Source organism: Myotis brandtii, unplaced genomic scaffold (genome assembly GCF_000412655.1).
Source record: "Myotis brandtii unplaced genomic scaffold, ASM41265v1 scaffold415, whole genome shotgun sequence".
Lineage (NCBI taxonomy): Eukaryota > Metazoa > Chordata > Mammalia > Chiroptera > Vespertilionidae > Myotis > Myotis brandtii.
Window position 1 is genome coordinate 42,663 of NW_005365953.1, and position 19,899 is coordinate 62,561.

The 19,899-nt window shown below is 37.7% G+C and overlaps 1 pseudogene; it reads right to left on the bottom strand.

Moving 5' to 3' along the window:
* Window positions 1-341: 341 nt before the first annotated feature.
* Window positions 342-19,899, bottom strand: part of LOC106727364 — a 29,490-nt pseudogene continuing 9,932 nt past the window's right edge.

Sequence of the window (19,899 nt, forward strand, 5' to 3'; positions counted from 1 at the left end):
ACAATCCAAATGTCCAAATGTTCATCAAAAGTCAAATAGAGCCCTGACCAGGTAGCTCAATTGGTTGGAGTGTCATCCTGTACACCAGAAGGTTTTGGGTTTGATCCCTGGTCAGAGCGCATATAGGAAGCAACCGATTGATGTTTCTCTCATCATAGGATGGGAGTAACATCCTATATAATAAAAGGCTAATATGCAAATGTTCATCATGCCCTCACATGTAATGACCGATCAGCAGGAAGCTGTGTGAGCAGCAAGCACTTGCGGGTGGGCAGGACTGCATGCACAGTGAGGCATGTGTGGGTGGGCGGGGCTGAATGCATGACCGGTCATCAGGAGATTCATGGAGCACCTCTCAGTTCCTCCACCCCTGGCTCCCGCAGGCGGTGGTGGTGGCTCCCTCCCAGCTCCAGCGGGTGGCGGCAGCTCACTCCATCCTTCCACGGCGGCAGCGCGGCTCCTGCCAGCTCCCATGGGCACACTGCAGCTCCCACAGGAGCGCTGCGGCTCCTGCTGGCTCCCACGGGCTTCCGCAGGCACACTGTGGTTCCCGCTGGGTTCTGCAGAGGTGGCAGGCGGTCTACAGCATGTGATATCATGCACTGGGCCACTAGTGGGTTAATAAAATCACATAGGTTTCAAGGGTGCAAGTCTATAATATATCATCTGTATATTGTATTGTGTGTTCACCACCCCAAGTCAAGTCTCCTTCCATCATCTTTTACCCATCACCATTTATCCCCCATTTACCCTGTTCTACCTGCTCACCCCCCTTTCCCTTTGCCCATTTTTTAATTGAACTGTTTGTTTTTTGGTGTTGAGCTTTATAAGTTCTTTATATATTTTGGACATTAACCCCTTATCATTGGTATCATTGGTAAATATGTTTCCCATTCAGTAGGTTGTATTTTCATTTTGCTCATGGTTTCCTTCACTGTGCAAAACTTTTTAGTTTTATGTAGTCCAATTTGTTTATTTTTTCTTTCATTTCTCTTGCCTGAAGAGATAGATCAGAAAAATATATATTGCTACAAGAAATGTCAAAGATTTTACTGCCCTTGTTTTCTTCTAGGATTTTTATTGTTTTAAGCCTAATGTTTAACTCTTATCCATTGTGTGTTTATTCTTGTGTGTGGTGTGAGAAGGTGATCTAAGTTCACTTTTTTCACCTATCTGTTCAATTTTCCCAAATCCATTTATTCAATAGACAATCTTTACCCCATTGTATGCTCTTGCCTCCTTTGCAGAATACCAACATGAATTTCTCTCTGGGCTCTGTATTCTGTTCCATTGACCTACATGTCTGTTTCTATGCTGATGCCAGGGTGTTTTGATTCATTTGGCCTTGTAGTATAGTTTGATATCAGGTAACATGATTCCTTCAACTTTGTTCTTCTTTCTCAATGGCTATTTGGGGTTCTTTGTGGTTCTATATAAATTTTTGAAATACTTGTTCTAGTTCTGTACAATACACCATTGGTATCTTGATAGAAAATGCATTGAACCTATAGATTGTTTTGGGTAGTATAGGCATTTTAATGATGTTAATTCTTTCTCTCCATGAACACAGTATATGCTTCTGATATTTGTATCTTTTTTAAATTTCTTTCTCATAATTTTTTGAGTATAGATCTTTTACATCCTTGGTAAACTTATTACTAGGTTTTTGGGTTTTCTTATGCAATTGTAAATGGGATTGTTTTCTTATTTTCCCTTTCTTGTAGTTCTTTATGTAGTATAGAAATATAGCTGATTTCTAGATATTTATTTTGTATCCTGCTACTTTACTGAATTCACTTATCAGTTCTAGTAGTTCTTTGGCAGAATCAATATACAGTATTATGTCATTTACAAATAATGACAATTTTACTTCTCTCTAATTTGGACGGATTGTGTTTCTTCATCTTTTCAGATCGCTGTGGCTAGGACTCCTAGTGCTTTGTGGAACAAGAGTGGTGAAAGTGGACTTCCCTGTCTTGTTCCCGATCTTAAGGGAAATGCTTTCCGTTTTTTTCCCCTCTGAGTGTGATGTTCCATGAGGGTTTGTCATATGTGGCCTTTATTGTGTTGAGATATGTTCCCTCTATTCCCATTTTTCTGAGAGTTTTTATCATAAATGGGTTCTGGATTATATCAAAAGCTTTTTCTACATCTGTTGATATGATCATGTGATTTTTATCCTTTATTTTGTTTATGTGGTATATTACATTGATTGATTTGAAGATATTGTACCAACCTTGCACCCCAGGAATAAATCCCACTTGATCATGGTGGATAATCTTTTTAGTGTCTTTCTGGAATCAAACACTCCATTTTCATGCTTTTTAATGTAATTATGCCAACTTTGGTTTAGCCTACCCACTTACCAGGTAGATGGGCCTCTCCGGAATCACTTACCCTCCACTAAGATGTGGGAATTCATTTAACTGCAACATCTTTCCACTTTATCCCCAGCCCGTAAAGGACAAGTAATACAGCACTTTTCTGGGATTCTTGTGCTTTCCTAGGATGGCATAGTTATGTGAACCTCAGAAGAGTTGCATAGATTTCACCTGATAGAAAAGTTGTGAGAAGTGACAGCCAACCCCTCACAGGAATGCAGAGGAGTGGCTTAATGTAGGAAAGAAATATGAGCTAGACTTAAAAAACAGGTAGCACTTGGATGTGTGTTGAAGGGTGCAATATAATGTATCAAAGACAATCCATGGGAATCAGACACTGATTTGGGTGGCTACCTAAATCAGTTAGGTAGCCACCCAACCTGGCTAACGGGCAAGGGTTAGAAGAGAGTTCAAAGAAGGAGCTAGGATGCCTCTTCTATATTGTTCATAATCATATAAATTTACTGGAAAACTAAATGTAAATATCTAACTATTTGCTAAATCATTTAAGATATTTATGAAACAAAGGAAACTAAAGGATGTTATTAAAAGAACCAGAAAGGAATATATGTAGGAACATTATGGATATAATTAGAAAGTATTAATTGGATGCACTATGTTAATGACAAATTTTATTGTGGTTATTTTAGATTTATAATCTGTAGCATGGATTTGGGTTGCACATCATCTGGGAGTTTCTAGGCCAGTGATGGCGAACCTATGACATGCGTGTCAGAGGTGACACGTGAACTCATTTTTTTGGTTGATTTTTCTTTGTTAAATGGCATTTAAATATAAAATAAATATCAAAAATATAAGTCTTTGTTTTACTATGGTTGCAAATATCAAAAAATTTCTATATGTGAAACGGCACCAGAGTTAAGTTAGGGTTTTTCAAAATGCTGACACGCTGAGCTCAAAAGGTTCGCCATCACTGTTCTAGGCCTTCTTTTTTCTCTGCCTTTCATTGTTACTTAAAAAAAATATTTTTATTGATTTTAGAGAGGAAGGGAGAGGGAGAGAGAGATAGAAACATCAATGCTTAGAGATAATCATTGATCAGCTGCTTCCTGCACATCCCTACTGGGGATCCAGCCCACAACCTGGGCATGTTCCCTGGGTAATTAAACTGTGAATTCCTGTTTCATGGGTCGATGCTCTATCACTGAGCCACACCGGCCGGCTGGACTATTGTTACTTTTTGTATTCAAGTTAGTGTCTCTGTACTCTTGGGAGTGAAACAGACCTATTCAGAGATTGAATGGTGTACAATTGTTGGAACTTCCTCTTGCCTTTCTTTCCCTCTTTTGGAATTGTTCTTTCACTTGATTATCAATGTTCTCTCTTCAAAACTGACTGATGACATCTTTCAAAAGAAAAAAAAAATCTCTTACTTATCTGAATGACAAAGATCAGGTATCATTAAACAAATGTCTGCTTTCTGCCATCAGCAGTGCTATTTATAGCCAAAGATAACATACTGACAATTTTATGCACCAATCAGCATGTGCTCAGTGACAAAATTATTTTTTCTTCTCTTTCACGTTTTAAAATTATACATTTCTAAGTTACTTTCATATGTATTACATCACTGACTCTGAAATTAATTTCCTCCACCCTCCAAAACAACACTTACCAAGTTGTTAGAGAGCTTTAATGCCATTAAAGATTATATAGTTTGGAAGAAGTATAGTTTTTCCCTAAGCTTTCATTGTATCTGATTCAGGGGTGATTTATTATTGTTATTATTATTATTATCATTATTCTTTCCTAAAGTACACTTTGAGGTTCAGTTAAACTATCTTTAAACATCTCAAGCACAATGTTGTCTTTATAGAGCATATCTACTTTTACAAACTTTTAATTGAAGAATAGTTTAAGCGGATTATTTAGAGAGCAGAAGTAAATGTCAAAAAATCATCAGATTTTAGAAAGTAAATCTTTCCAAAAGACAATAATTAGTTTTGATTTCTAAGGTCAAAATATTAGTCATTCTTACATTTTCTTGGCCATGAGGTCTATCTCAATAATCTAAATGAATAAGAAATGACTGACGTAAGCATGTGAGTGAGTCACAGTTTCATGGCCAAAGGTTCAAACATCCAAATTTTTTTCATTTCATATATTAAATGTTTTACAAGATAGTTTATCAAATATAATAGTAAGGAATCACTAAAAATGAAATATTAGAAATGGATATTAGGAAAAGTAAAATGAAACATTGATATTCATGTAAGGACTGAGAGGTACATCAGCATGAAATAAAATGGAGCTAAATCCTGAACAGCTCCATATGCCCAGTTATAATACAGAATTCTTATTTTCAGTACACATTTCTGGTTTTGATCTGGTTGTTGCTAATTTATTAACTATATTTTACAAAACCTATTAACTCACTATTTAATTTCCACTTCTACTTATCCCACTATATTCTATTTTCTCAGCCAACATTTTAATTGATTTTTGTAGTAGCCAGTTGTTAATGGGATAATTTGTCAATACAATAATAAAACAGTTTTCTCAATGGTTCTGGTTGCTTAGTTCATCAGATAACAAAGTTGAGTTTTGCTTCATTAATTGAATGCAGGTGTAGTATTTGCTGGATAAAACATATAAATCCGCGTGGAACTGTGGAAATCTGGGACTGAAAATGTAATTAAGTGTGGTGGGTCAACAGTGACCAGGCAGGTGTCTGACTTTGCTTCTTTGTGTCACTCCCCATGCTATTTCTCACGCACAGGCCTATTGAGGTTGGGCACGTAGATCAACACATATATTTCTGAATCTGTAGTAAATTAGAGGCCAGGCGAGGATTCCTTAAACTCACAAACGTGTGATTCCTAAACACCCAGCCAGTACTCTCAGGGTAAAAAAATTTCACTGTATACTTAATGGTTTCAAAGAAACTAGTGAGTATTTTTTAATCTTTAAGGATTGGAGATAGTCTAAATAGAGATGAAATTATTTTTCCTTTATTGAAAAATAAGAAAAATAAAACATAAGACATTCATTCATCTCAAAAGAAACATAAAATTGTTAAGAAAACGAATGATGCTAAGTCTAAACACATTCTTTATTTTTAAAGCCATTCTTAAAATGTCAAAGGCTTTTAATATTCTCTAGTTAATCCATAGCCATGTCACTAGATGTTCTTTTTTTACTGTCATTTTAGTATACTTCTAAAAAGTCGCCACTTAAGATTCTTATCTATAACTTCTTAGTATTTCAGGAATAATATATAGTAAAGTTTCTTAAGTATCTATATACAGTAGTTACTGCAGACCCCAGATTGAATGCAAACCCTAGGATTAGACACTAAGGAGAATACTGACAAGAGGGCTCCTTCTGGACCCATAAGCTCATTAAGTAAATAGGCACAAACAGAGTAATAGCTTCGTTATGGCCTTAGGTACGCCTTGATTCCCTAAAACACACGCCTGTGCGCGCGCGTGCGCACACACACACAGACACACACACACACAAACACACACATGTACGCCTTGATTCCCTAAAACACATGCCTGTGCGCGCGCGTGCGCACACACACACACAGACACACAAACACACACACACCATACTTCTTTTATTATTACTAAAAAAAAAAGAAGAAGAAGAAAAAGAAAATACCCTTTTTTATAAGTTTAAAAGTTTTTAGTAGCAAAAGTAAGCCTATCTCAGGAAAAAAATTTCAGGCAAAGGAATTTAAGGTGGAAACAAAAATTAAGCTGATATTCTATACAAATAAGTTGGCCAGTTCTGGAAAGAGCTACGTGAGCTCAATTATAATATTCAAACAAAATCTATTGTATATTATGTAACAATGATTTATTCTGCTACATGTTAAGAAATAATGCTTACATGTCACCTAAGTCTGCTTTGCTAGTATCCCATTGGGTAAATGTGCATTTTCCTTATTTTCTATCTTTCATAGATTCCAAGATACATAATTATTTCATTTTAAGAATTCTGAAATTGGGACGTATTTTAAAAATCACTGTTTTATCAGAGTTAATGACAGCATTGTTTTTCTGTCTTCCTGGTTCGTAAAACAATGATGTCTATTATACGATAATGACATCTTAGATTTGAGGATACAGATGCAAACTAGCCCTCATTTCCCCAATAACAATATTTCATTCGTGCAACTCTCTTGGCTATGTTCATGTGCGATCATAGCCTATGAGAGTGGCTGGAAAAACTGACAATCTCTGTCCCTCAGTGGGGGAGGGAAGGTGCTAACTAAATAGAATTAACCAGGAGCTGGTGGCACCATGAGAGCAATTTAGCTTTGTTTTTTCATGTGTGTACATGACATTACCAGGTTCCAAAATGATAAATGAAACTAAGTTTGTCATCCCTAAAAGGGGTGCCTATTTGTCCAAGAGGGTCTGTTGACTTCCAAAAGAGTTAAGTGTTTTCAATGGTGTGTCTTCTCACTGAGTCACTAAGTAAGGGAACCCATAGGCCCACATCTCTCCTCTCTCTTACTGGATGGAAAACTAGAGTCCACCAAGGTCAGTGAGACTGTTCAGACAGGTGCAAAAACCTGTGCTTCCGAGGCTGAGGTCCGGAGTGCTCAACGTTAGGGGCCCGGGAAGAAACCAAGCCTGGGGACATTCTTGTGTTGGGATTGTGAAGCATTATGAGGGGCCAACAAGTTAGTCTGAAGAAGTTGAAGAGAGGAGTAGAGACAGTCCAAGCAGGAAGCTGAGGGGGGAGAATTAGCTCAGTGTGAAGAGAAAATCCAAAGGCAAGTCCTCCTGCAGCCGACCGTCCTTCGTGGGAAGTGAATGTAGTGAAATCCAATGCCTATGACTGTACATTTCACTTTCTGTGAAATCATAGTCCTGCTGGAGGCTGAGTGACCACCCCAGCCAGAGGAGAGGAGAGGAGAGGGGATTATGTTTCTTCTTGACCATTTCAGACTAGAGTGAAATGGCACCCTCTTGGTTGGACCACAAAGAAAATAGTCTGCAAATGACCCTCAGTTATGCCAGAGAACCAGTAAGATTAACCATTCGATTGCCTCCAAAACTAGCAGGTCAGTCCCAGTGAGGGGAAAAGGTATTCTATATGGTAGGTATTTATATTTTCTACTGCACAGATGTGCAAATTAAGTCACAGAGAGAGTAAGTGACTTGCCAAAAGTCCAGTATTTCCTTAGCTTAATAGTGCTAGAACAAAGACAAAAGGTCTTTTTATTCCAAAGTGGTCACTTTTTGCGTGACACCATTTGTTGTGTAGATTCTATGGATCTAATACTATTTTTTTTTTCAGATAATTTTCAATGAAAGCTTGAAAACACAAAGGTATCCAAATGTTTCTTTCTCTGACCGATTCTTTCCATTGTTTGGTCAATTGAAAACCACTTCTAAATTTTAAGATCATTATTTTAGGGTATAGAATTTAAAACCCTTCAAGTGGACTTCACAGCATTTGGCTATATTTTTTCTACTAATAAATGTTGATGTATATGTATTATATACTAGAGGTCCGATGCATGAAACTTGTGCAAGGGACTCGGCCCTTGCAGCTGCAGCGGCTGCCCTCAGCCCTCGCAGCCCTGGCTTCATCCGGAAGGTCATCCGGAAGGATATCTGAAAGGTTGTTTGGCTGTCCAGTCTAATTAGCATATTACCCTTTTATTATTATAGACCTCTCAAATAGTGGATATTAAACTTTTGCCTATATTTTAAAAACATTAAAATTACATAAAATCAGCTTACTTTGACATATTTAAGTATTACATGTACGGAATTAAAATGTATCCATCAGCCACAAGTGCCACGCCATAGACCCTCTGCCACTGTCAGCCTTCAAGACAGAGGCCTGCCTCAGTGTGTCACAGATACGCGTGGACTGAGCCTCCCTCAAGGGCTCACAGGTCTTTGGGACTCAGCCTGGGCAGGAAAAGCCTCTGGCTGCCCAGAGAGCCTTGGTTCTACTTGCCATATTGTCTGCCCCTCCTCCCTGCCTGTTTCAGCCATAATGGAGCCCTGTCTAATGGGTGGGGAGGGGGAGAGGGGTTTCTGTGAAGAACGTGGAAAGTAATTTTCTATAATTTGTGAAGTGAAGAAGCCACTATCGTGGTTTTTACACTGAATATTGGAACATTTCAAAAATAATAAAGGTATTTTCCTAATTTAAAAAGATGTACCCATCACATTTAGTGTTCACATTTTTATCAAGAGATAGAGTTATTTACCTGAAGCACATGTGCTATTGTGGATGGAAAGGGGCCACATTCTAACCTGACAGGCTCAGGGAAGGCCTGTGTGGCAGCCTCGCAAACTCAGAGACTTAAACAACTACAGAGGATGGTCTGAAATTAAATATTTTGAAACCTAAAAGCAGATTATGGTGGGTAGTCATGTCCTAGGCAGGTGGCTTCCCTGACAAAAGCCAATCTTCATCTTAACTGACCCTGTCAATTGTCTTTTTGCATCTATGATAACATGATTGGAATGCCAAAGTAATCTTCCTTTTTCCAGACCCCTCAAAGCACAGAACCCCTCACCCCCCCCCCCCTGAGACCACAAACCCCTCATTATTATTGAGTTAATTGTTGACTGTTAACTATCCTGTAAAAGCGGTATGTCTCTAACATTTTATTTTTTACCCAATCCCAAAGGTTTCCCTGTTTTGCTTTCTCCTGTCTCTCTAATCCATCACCAATGGACTTCATGTAACCCACCTATGTCCCCTCCTTTGATTGCAATGTATAAAAATAGATGAAAACTGCCATTCTCTGGAGCATTATTCCAATAGATTGAGATTGCTTCCCAGCATTTGTTGACAGTTTGCCTCAAATAAACTCAGAAAAATTCTTCACAGATTTGAATGTTTCTTGTGTTAACACTATTAACAAAGGCACTAGAATGGTGAAAATGGAGACTGTCTGCGTGAACTGATAGTTGTATGAGAAGCTCCTGGCAGCATTGCCTGATTCTGCTATTCAGATGACTAAGATCATACTTCTTATTCTGTCTACATTACCAGATAATTTTATACCCGGAAAATTTAGAAAAACATTAGGGAGGAGAGATTGGACTAAAGTATTCAGATCAGTTACTACTAAATATTTAATTTCTTAAAATGAATCAAAACCTATCTAGTTTAACCTTGAAAGGTAAAGCATTTTTTTCTGAAAATTCTGCCCAGCTGATAATGACCCAGCTTATTTTCCATTTATTTAATTTTATATTTAAATTCTTTATTGTTGAAAGTATTACATATGTCTCCCTTTTCCCCCATTGACCTCTCCCTTCCCGCTCCCATCCCCGAAGCACATGCCCTCACCCCCTACTGTCTGTGTCCATGGGTTCTCCTTACTGGTATATGTATGCATACAAGTCCATTGGTTGAACTCTTAACCACTGCTCCCCTCCCCTGCCTTCTCTCTGAGGTTTGACAGTTCGATGCTTTCATATCTCTGGATCTATTTTTGTTCATCAGTTTATGTTGTTCATTATAATCCACAGATGAGTGAGATCATGTGATATTTATCTTTCTCTGACTGGCTTATTTCACTTAGCATAATGCTGTCCAGCTCCATCCATGCTGTTGCAAATGGTAAGAGTTCTTTCTTTTTTATAGCAGTGTAGTATTCCATTGTGTAGATGTACCACAGTTTTTTAATCCACTCATCTGCTGATGGGCACTTAGGCTGTTTCCAAATCTTAGCTATTGTAAATTGTGCTGCTATGAGTATAGGGGTGCATATATCCTTTCTGATTGGTGTTCCTAGTTTCTTGAGATATATGCCCAGAAGTGGGATCACTGGGTCAAATGGGAGTTCCATTTTTAGTTTTTTGAGGAAACTCCATACTGTTCTCCACAGTGGCTGCACCAGTCCGCATTCCCACCAGCAGTGCATGAGGGTTCCTTTTAGGGTTCCTTTTTCCTCACATCCTCACCAGGCCTTGTCATTTGTTGATTTGTTGATGATAGCCATTTTCTGACAGGTGAGATGGTACCTCATTATTGTTTTGATTTGCATCTCTTAGATGATTAGTGACCTTGAGCATATTTTCATGTTTCTTGGCCTTCTGTATGTCCACCTTTGAAAAGTGTCTTTTTAGGTCCTTCGCCCATTTTTTTATTGGATTGTTTATCTTCCGTTCGTTAAGTTGCATGAGTTCCCTATAAATTTCAGAGGTTAAACCTTTACCGGATTTTTATTTATTCTTCTTGTCTGAACACTATGGCTAGCACTCCCAACACTATGTCAAATAGGAATAGTGAAAGTGGGCATCCCTGTCTTGTTTCTGTTCTTATGGGAAATGGTTCTATTATTTACCCTTTGAGTATGTTGTTGGCTGTAGTTTTGTCATATAAGGCTTTTATTATGTTGAGGTATGATCCCTCTATTCCCACTTTGCTGAGAGTTTTTATCAAAAAAGGGTGTTGGATTTTGTCAAATGCTTTTTCTGCATCAATTGATATGATCATGTGGTTTTTGTCTTTCAATTATTTTTATGTGATGTATCATGTTTATTGATTTGTGGATTTGTACCAGTCTTGTGTCCCCCGAATAAATCCAACTTGGTCATGGAGTATGATTTTTTTAATACATTGCTGGATGCAATTTGCTAATATTTTGCCGAGGATTTTAGCATCTATGTTCATTAGGGATATTGGACTGTAATTCTCTTTCTCTGTAGTGTCTTTATCTAGGTATGGGATTAAGGTAATACTGGCTTCATAGAAAGAGCTTGGAAGTGTTCCTTCCTCTTGAATTTTTTGGAATAGTCTGAGAAGGATCAGTGTTAGTTCTTCTTTGAATGTTTGGTAAAACTCCCCTGTGAAGCCATCCAGACCAGGGCTTTTGTTTGCTGGGAGTTTTTTTTTTTGTAACTGTTTCAATTGCATCGGTAATTATAGGCCTATACAGGTTTTCTGATTCTTCCTGATTGAGTTTTAGAATATTTCTTTTTCTAGGAATATTTCCATTTCATCTAGGTTGTCCAGGTTTTTGGAATAGAGTTCTTCATAGTACTTTCTTACAATCCTTTGTATTTCTGTGGGGTCGGTTGTTACTTTACCTCTTTCATTTCTGATTTTGTTTATATGGGTCCTATCTCTTTGTTTCTTCATGAGCCTTGCTAGAGGTTCATCAATCTTGTTTCTCTTTTCAAAGAACCTACTCTTGGTTCTATTGATCTTTTATATTGTTTTTGTGGGGTTTTTTTGGGGTTTTTTTTTGGGGGGGGCTCTATATCATTTATTTCTGCTCTGATCTTCATTATTTCCTTCCTTCTACTTACTCTAGGCTTTTCTAATTCTTGTTGCTCTCTTTCTAGTTCTTAAAGTTGTAGGGTTAGATAACGTATTACCAATTTTTGTTGTTTTTTGAGGTCTGCCTGTAGTGCTATAACCTTCCCTCTCAGGACTGCTTTCATTGTGTTCATAGATTTTGGATTGCTGTTTGTTTTTGTTTGTTTCTAGAATGTTTTTATTTCTTCTTTGATCTCTTTGGTAACCCAGTCATTGTTTAATAGCATGCGATTTAGCCTCCATGTGTTTGATTGATTTTTATTGCTTTTATTGTAGTTGATTACTAATTTTATGCCATTGTGATCTGAGAAGATGCTTGATATGATTCCATCTTCTTGAATTTGTAGAAACTTAGCCTGTGTCCTAACATGTGGTCTATCTTTGAAAATGTTCCATGTGCACTTAAGAAGAATGTATATTTCATAGCTTTGAGGTGAAATTTCCTGAAGATTTCAATTAATTCCATCTGATCTAGTGAGTCATTTAGAATTGCTGTTTCTTTGATGATTTTTGTCTAGAGGATTTATCCAGTGGTGCCAGTGGTGGGGTATTATCTCCTACTGTGATTATATTGCTGTCCATCTCTCCCTTGATATCTTCCAGAAGCTTTTTTGTTGTTGTTTTGTTCGTGTTTTTTGTTTGTTTGTTTTGGGTGTTTTTTTGTATTTGGTTGCTCCTGTAATGGGTGCATGGTGCATATATGTTTACCAGTTATATCCTCTGGTTGAATGGATCTCTTTACTATCATGAAGTGGTCTTCCTTACATCTTGTTATGGCCTTCATTTTGAGGTCATTGTTGTCAGATATAAATATTACTACCACAGGTTTTGGTTTTTTGTTTTTTTCATTTCCATTTGCCTTAATTTTTTTTTTAATCCCTTCACTTTCAGTCTGTGTGTCCTTTGTTCTGAGGTGGTTCTCTTGTAGCCAGCATATATATGGGTCTTGTTTTCTTATCCATTCAGGCACTGTATGTCTTTTGATTGGAACATTTAATCCATTTACATTTAAGGTTATTATTGATAGATACTTGTTTGTTGCCATTTTTATTCTTTATGCCTATGTTCCTTTTCCCTTTCTTCTTTTTACAGCAGTCCCTTTAGCACTTCTTGCATTGCTGGCTTGGTGGTAATAAACTCCCTTGCCCTTTTTTGTCTGCAGAGCTCCTGATTTGCCCTTCTATTTTGAATGATGGTCTTGCTGGGTATAGTATTCTTGGATTCAGTCCCTTACTTTGCATCACTTTGTATACTTCATCTCGTTTCCTTCTGGCCTGATGTGTTTTTGTAAGAAATGAGTTGATAGTCTAATGGGAGATCCCTTGTAGGTAGATGTCTGTCTCTCTCTGGCAGTCCTTAAGATTCTTACTTTGTCATTGATGTTTTCCAATTTAATTATGATGTGTCTTGGTGTCAGTCTTTTGGGGTTAATCTTGTTTGGGACTCTGTGGGCTTCTTAGACTTGTGTGACTTTTTTTCTCCCCAAACTCAGGGAAGTTTTCTGTCATTATTTCTTCAAATAGGTTTTCTATTCCTTGCTCAGCTTCATCACCTTCTGGAACCCCTATTATGTGGATGTTGTTTCATTTCATGTTTTCCCAAAGCTCCCTTAGGCTCTTCTGCTTTTTAAGTTTTTGTTTGTTTGTTTGTTTTTTGTAGTCCTTGTTGCTGCTCTGCTTGGGTGTTTTATTCTGCCTTGTCTTCTAACTCACTTATTAGGTCCTCTGCTTCTTCCAGTCTACTGTTGAAACCTTCTAGGATGTCATTTTTAAAAATATATATATATTTTTATTGACTTCAGAGAGGAAGGGAGAGGGAGAGCAAGATAGAGACATCAATGATGCGACACAATCATTAATTGGCTGCCTCCTGCACTCCACCTACTGGGGATTGAGTCTGCAAGCCAGGCATATACCCTTGACTGGAATCAAACCTGGAACCCTTCAGTCTGCAGGTCAATGCTCTATCCACTGAGCCAAACCATCTAGGGCAGGGGTCCTCAAACTATGGCCCGCGGGCCACATGCAAATACAAATATTGTATTTGTTCCTGTTTTGTTTTTTTTTACTTCAAAATAGGAATTTGTTCATAGTTTGTTTGTTTTTTTTAACTATAGTCCGGCCCTCCAATGGTCTGAGGGACAGTGAACTGGCACCCTGTTTAAAAAGTTTGAGGACCCCTGATCTAGGGTCAGGGTATTCTTTATTGCAGCTATGTCAGTCTTAATTTCCACTTGATTTTTTACACATGTTGGTGAATTTCTTGTCCAGCCCTTTGAGCATTCATATAACCATTACTCTGAATTCTTTCTCTGACAAATTGCTTGCCTCCATTTCATTTTGTTCCTTTTCTGGTGATTCCTTCTTTTCTATCATATATTTTACTTTGTCTCCCCATTTTTCTGTTCCTTTGTAATTTTTTTTTGTATTAGATCAAACTGCTATGCCACCCAGATTTTTTGACTTTGTCTAATGTAGTAAATGTTTTGTGGAACCCAGTGGTGCAGTCTCTCAGGTCTTCTGGGCTGGGTAGTCTAGGGATGCCACCTATTTGAGATATTTGTGTTCTCTTGATGTAGTTTGGTCTTGAATGTTATTGTCCCATTCATGGATGGAGTCTCCTGTCAGGGTATCTGGTTATGTGGCTTGTTCTCTATTATGTTGTGCCAACCATTGTGGAGGCGGTGTCCTAACAGCACAAACTACAACAAGACAAGACACAACACAAAAGGAACAGAACACAAATGTACACAGACAATTCTCCAGGTGTCCTCTGCCCTTCGTTGTTGAAAATTCTATCCTCAGCTGTGTTTAATGTTTTAACCCTGATGGATGTTCTCTGATTTAGTTATTTTTTCAGTCTGGCTCCAGGACAAGGTGCATAACATGTCTACCTGTTTGGCTGCCATTTTCTTCCTTCACTTATTTTTCAGTTTTATCAGGCTCTTTCCCACCTCTGCTCAGGGTATAAAAAAACTTTGGTAGTTAGGTTTGTTTCTTTCTTTATTATCGTAATATAAGTTCGATCAAATTAGACTTGGTGATGGTCTTTAATGGTTGAATCTCAATTCCTGGCAGCTATAAAGACTTTTTTTTCTCTTTCTGAAGACAATAGTGTCTTAAAAATAAAATATTTTTTAAAAATCATTTATTTCATCAACATGTGCTCAATAAAATGTTTTCACTCTCTCATTCCCATTGCCAGGTAACATTCCTGGATGAAGTTCCCATGGACTGTACAGAGAGATGCATCTCATACTGGTATAAGAGAAGGTATACCCTTACCTAAGGCATACAATAAAGTTTGAACTATTTTTATTTATTCATTTACCATGTAATGCTTTTGAAATTTAATTTTAAAATAAAGCAAATCCCCATATACTAAAGGTGCAAAAGAAAGAAAGAGAGAGAAATAAATCTTTCCAAACAATTTCTAGTTTAAAATAAGTTAAAGAAATTACTCACAAAACCTTAAAATACCAGCTAGTCCCATACAATTATATAAATGGAATATATTTTTAAATTACATATTACAATTTGAAGTGGTTTGTACATTTTTATACTTTTAGAGTTGGCAAATGAATAAATGTTACTATTTAAAATTAAATAAATGCTTCATTTTGCAGGTAAGCTCTGAAATTTGATGACAAACTATAATTGCAAAATGCACTGCAGACAGTGCCAGAATTTAATTTTCCTTTATTCAATTAAGAAAGGATTAGAGGAGGTGTCTTTCCAGTCCCACCAGAGTTATCCCATTGCTCATGCTCATCCTGTCCTCTTTTAGCTTGCACTGCAGAGGGGATGCATACTTATTGAGAATTAATAGAAATAGTTGCTTTTTGCTTCTCAAACACCAGATACTAACCCACACTTCATTACATAAAAGCCTGTTTAGCAAATTCAAGCTGGTAAATATAGTAGAATAAATACAGTGCCACTCTTGGTCCCTTCACCCCACCCCAAAGTTAAGTCCTATGTATAGTGACAGAAAGAGAGGCATTCAGGAATTTGTATTTTCTCATCTGTAAAATGGGACACAAATAGTACCAAACTCGGTGTAGAGATATTGGTTATCAGTATTAAATGAAGCACCTAAGTGCATAAGACAATGCTGGAAACTGTGAACTATCACTATTTTTATTATTACATAATGTCCCACAATCATCTAATGATGTTCAAAGGGGTTATATTTGGGAGAAAATCTCTATTGGCAAATTTTCCATTCAATGAATCTAATTTTTTTAAAAAAAATTAATTAGAATGTATGTAACCTAAATGTTCTGATTATATTTGCACTACTTCCCCTATTGTTATTATGTAAAAGTTAGAGATACACTAATGTGTACCTTGCAAGAAGATGAGCACACACTAATAATAATTTAATGAATTGTAGACTGCACATTTTTAAATCAAACCTTTTTTTTTATTGATTTTTTTACAGAGAGGAAGGGAGAGGGATAGAGAGTTAGAAACATCAATGAGAGAGAAACATTGATCAGCTGCCTCCTGCACATCCCCTACTGGGGACGTGCCCGCAACCAAGGTAAATGCCCTTGACGGGAATCGAACCTGGGCCCCTTCAGTCCGCAGGCCGACACTCTATCCACTGAGCCAAACCAGTCGGGACAATCAAACCTTTTTTATTACTAACTCTTTGATAATGTGTTCCTATGAATCATGGCTTGTCTTTATATCATTTGTTTAACCTAACATGGATTTTCTGGCTTTATTTTCAAGACCTTTAGAGGCAATAAAAGGCCTTCAGAATTTTCAATTGCATTTGTGGTAAACATGTACGGTTAGGTTTGAGAAAAATGCTTTTATATTTACTTAAATGTATTCAAGTGTGAATTGGTGAACTTTTACTAAAGCCTTAGCTGGTAATACTGAGAAACAAATCTTGTGGATAACATGTGGAATTATAAATATATATATAAAGTTCTGCTTCTCTGAAGGCTGCAGAGGGCATCCGTTGTTTTCCAGCAAGCCGGGGACTCCTACCGCTCCAGCTGTCATGTGTAATTAAACATTTGGCCTCCACAATGACTCTACAGCGTACATATGCCAGCATTTCAAGCCTGGAATATGCATTTCAAAGAAGAAGAATTCCCTGGAAATCCTAAATTGACAGGAGCAAAGACAGCCTGAAGGAAAGTAGTCAGCGAAAACTGTAAGGTCGGGATCTGATGATTAAAAACGAAACTTCAAGAAGAACTTCAACCCTTAACTAAACCAATGGGAAAAGGAACGACAGTTGGCAAGCAGATTTCTGCACAGGGATTCTGACTGGTGAACCTCTTGGGGTAATTTAATATTATCAGTGTGGTTCACCTTGCTATATTCTGCCTTACCATTAATATCATTTCAACAGACATTCTCCTTAAAGCACATTTGGCATCACTTATTTCTTCATGAATTTTTAAAATATTAAATTTGACGATTCATGTTGAGTATGTAGTTGATTTATCAGAAAGCATTCCCTCCATTCCTCCATTTTCCTCCCTTAACTCTTGCTCTACAGATGATTTCACTTAAAAGATGTGATATCTCAGGAAAAAAAGGAATGCTGAGTTGACATTTTCACTGTAAATCCCTATTTGTAGCAATTTGTTTTAAATTCTATTTCCAATTATATGAGGATAAAATTAGGCACTTAACTTGTCATTAAAATGAAATTTTTGTTTTCAATATAAGTATTTGAATCAAATACTTATATAGGTAAAACAGTTATTTAGTTTTAGTCTATCTATATAGTCAACCTTATGTTTACTATATTCAGGACGTGCATAAAAATAAGATATTTTCAGGTAACTGAAAGAGGAAACTTCAAATGTAACTAGAAAGAAGTGAAAAGAATAAGACTCTTTACTTCTCTTTACAGCCTCACGGGTGCAGGTGGATGGGCATTTGAATAGTGCCAAGCTCCCTACCCTTGTGTTGACCAAAAGAGGACAGGCATACAATTGATTATGAATATTCAGAGGACAGTCCGATCCTCTTCCACTTTGTCATTTTACTGGAAAGTCTACAGAAAACATTCAGATAAATCTAATTGTATGACTTGTGATGCTATTTGTGGAGTGTATTATTTAAAATTTTGTCCAGAATTAGATGTCTGTTTGCATCATTTATTTCCATAAATCCACTAGCAGAGCAAAGAGCATTTCTTCAAATACTTACACAATCCAAATTTTTATTATTAGAAAACCTAGAACTAATAAAGCTTCCAACCCCACCAGCAAAAACCCTACTCTCTCCCCCTCTACAGCCCCCCTTCCATGCTGAGAGAATTTAGCAGCATTCAAGCCATTACTTACTGTTTAAGGGAAATGACAGATAAGACTTACACATGTTTTTCAAAAATAAAAGTTCTGACAGAGTGAACTAATCTGTACATTAAATCATAATAATCTCCCAAGTTTCCAGTTTGGTAAAAGGAGAACAAACTAAAGAACCATCTGATTTTTCTTATCTTGGTCAATCTGTAAGAATTTATCTAAATTATAACCTTGTCTATGTCATTATAATTATGTAAGAATAATTTAATATTAATGTTACATTCTCAGCAAAGGCAGCAAAACATATTTCAGTAACTAAGGTTAAGAAATTTGAATTCCCCTGAAACAAAGATGTATACACAAATGAACAAAGAAAAAACAATTTTCAAATAAACTAATAACATTCTTAAATATAATTGATCCAATTATATTTACCTGATGAAGATTCAGTACCCAGATTCTCAAGCTAAGGGATTCAGTCTGACCCTCTGAGCTTTCAAGTAAACAGCCTCTTCATTAGAGATGAAACACAGGACTCTTGACAGTTTTATATATTCACCTTTAAGACCCATGACATGTTGCAATTTGTAATTTGAAGTATCTATTAAAACCCCTCCCACTCTATATACAACTGATGTGAAGAGAAAAGATTATTCAGGACACATAGATATTTTATGGGTATACTCATCTTGTGGATTTCACAGTGTGTACCTTTATGTTTCTAAATTGGCTCTTAAGATAACCAGCAGAGGGTGAGAAGATTGCAGAATGATGATCCCTAAAAGAAGAAGAAAGGGAAGTTTTGATGAATTGAGAGTCTAACATGGGCTTCGGAGTGACTTGGCCTGAGATTGAAAACTTTCAAACTCTACATTATAAAAGATCTCAGCAAGTGAGAGATCATCACTTATAACCATACTAGAGGTCCAGCGCATGAATTCGTGCACCAGTGGGGTCCCTCAGCCTGGCCTGTGTGATCAGGCCAAAACCAGCTGTCCGACATCCTCCAAGAGGTCCTCGATTGCGAGAGGGCACAGGCTAGGCTGAGGGTCCCACCGATAACCAGCAGAGGGTGAGAAGATTGCAGAATAATGATCCCTAAAAGAAGAAGAAAGGGAAGTTTTGATGAATTGAGAGTCTAACATTGGCTTCGGAGGGACTTGGCCTGAGTTTGAAAACTTTCAAACTCTACATTATAAAGATCTTCAGCAAGTGAGAGATCATCACTTATAACCATACTAGAGGTCCAGCGCATGAATTGGGCTTCGGAGTGACTTGGCCTGAGATTTGAAAACTTTCAAACTCTATATTATAAAGATCTTCAGCAAGTGAGAGATAATCACTTATAACCATACTAGAGGTCCAGCGCATGAATTCGTGCACCAGTGGGGTCCCTCAGCCTGGCCTGTGTGATCAGGCCAAAACCAGCTGTCCGACATCCTCCAAGAGGTCCTCGATTGCGAGAGGGCACAGGCTAGGCTGAGGGTCCCACCGGTGCATGATCAGGGCCAGGGAAGGATGCAGGAGGTTTGCCAGCTGGAGAGGGACCATGGGAGGGCTTCAGGGCATGTCCAGCCCGTCTCGTTCAGTCCCGATCAGCTGGACCCCAGCAGCAAGATAACCTACTGGTTGGAGCATCTGCTCCCTGGTGGTCAGTGCACATCATAGAGAGTTGTTGAGTGGCCTTAGCATATCATTAGCATATTATGTTTTGATTGGTTGAATGGTTGACAGGTCAACCGGACACTTAGCATATTAGGCTTTTATTATATAGGACTAGAGGCCCGGTGCACAAAAATGTGTGCACTCGGGGGGAGGAGGGGGGTCCCCCAGCCCGGCCTGTGCCCTCTGGCAGTCTGGGAACCCTCGGGAGATAACGACCTGCTGGCTTAGGCCTGCTCCGGGTGGCAGAGGGCACACCCAATCCTTAGGTGCAGCCCCTGGTCAGGCTCAGAGCAGGGC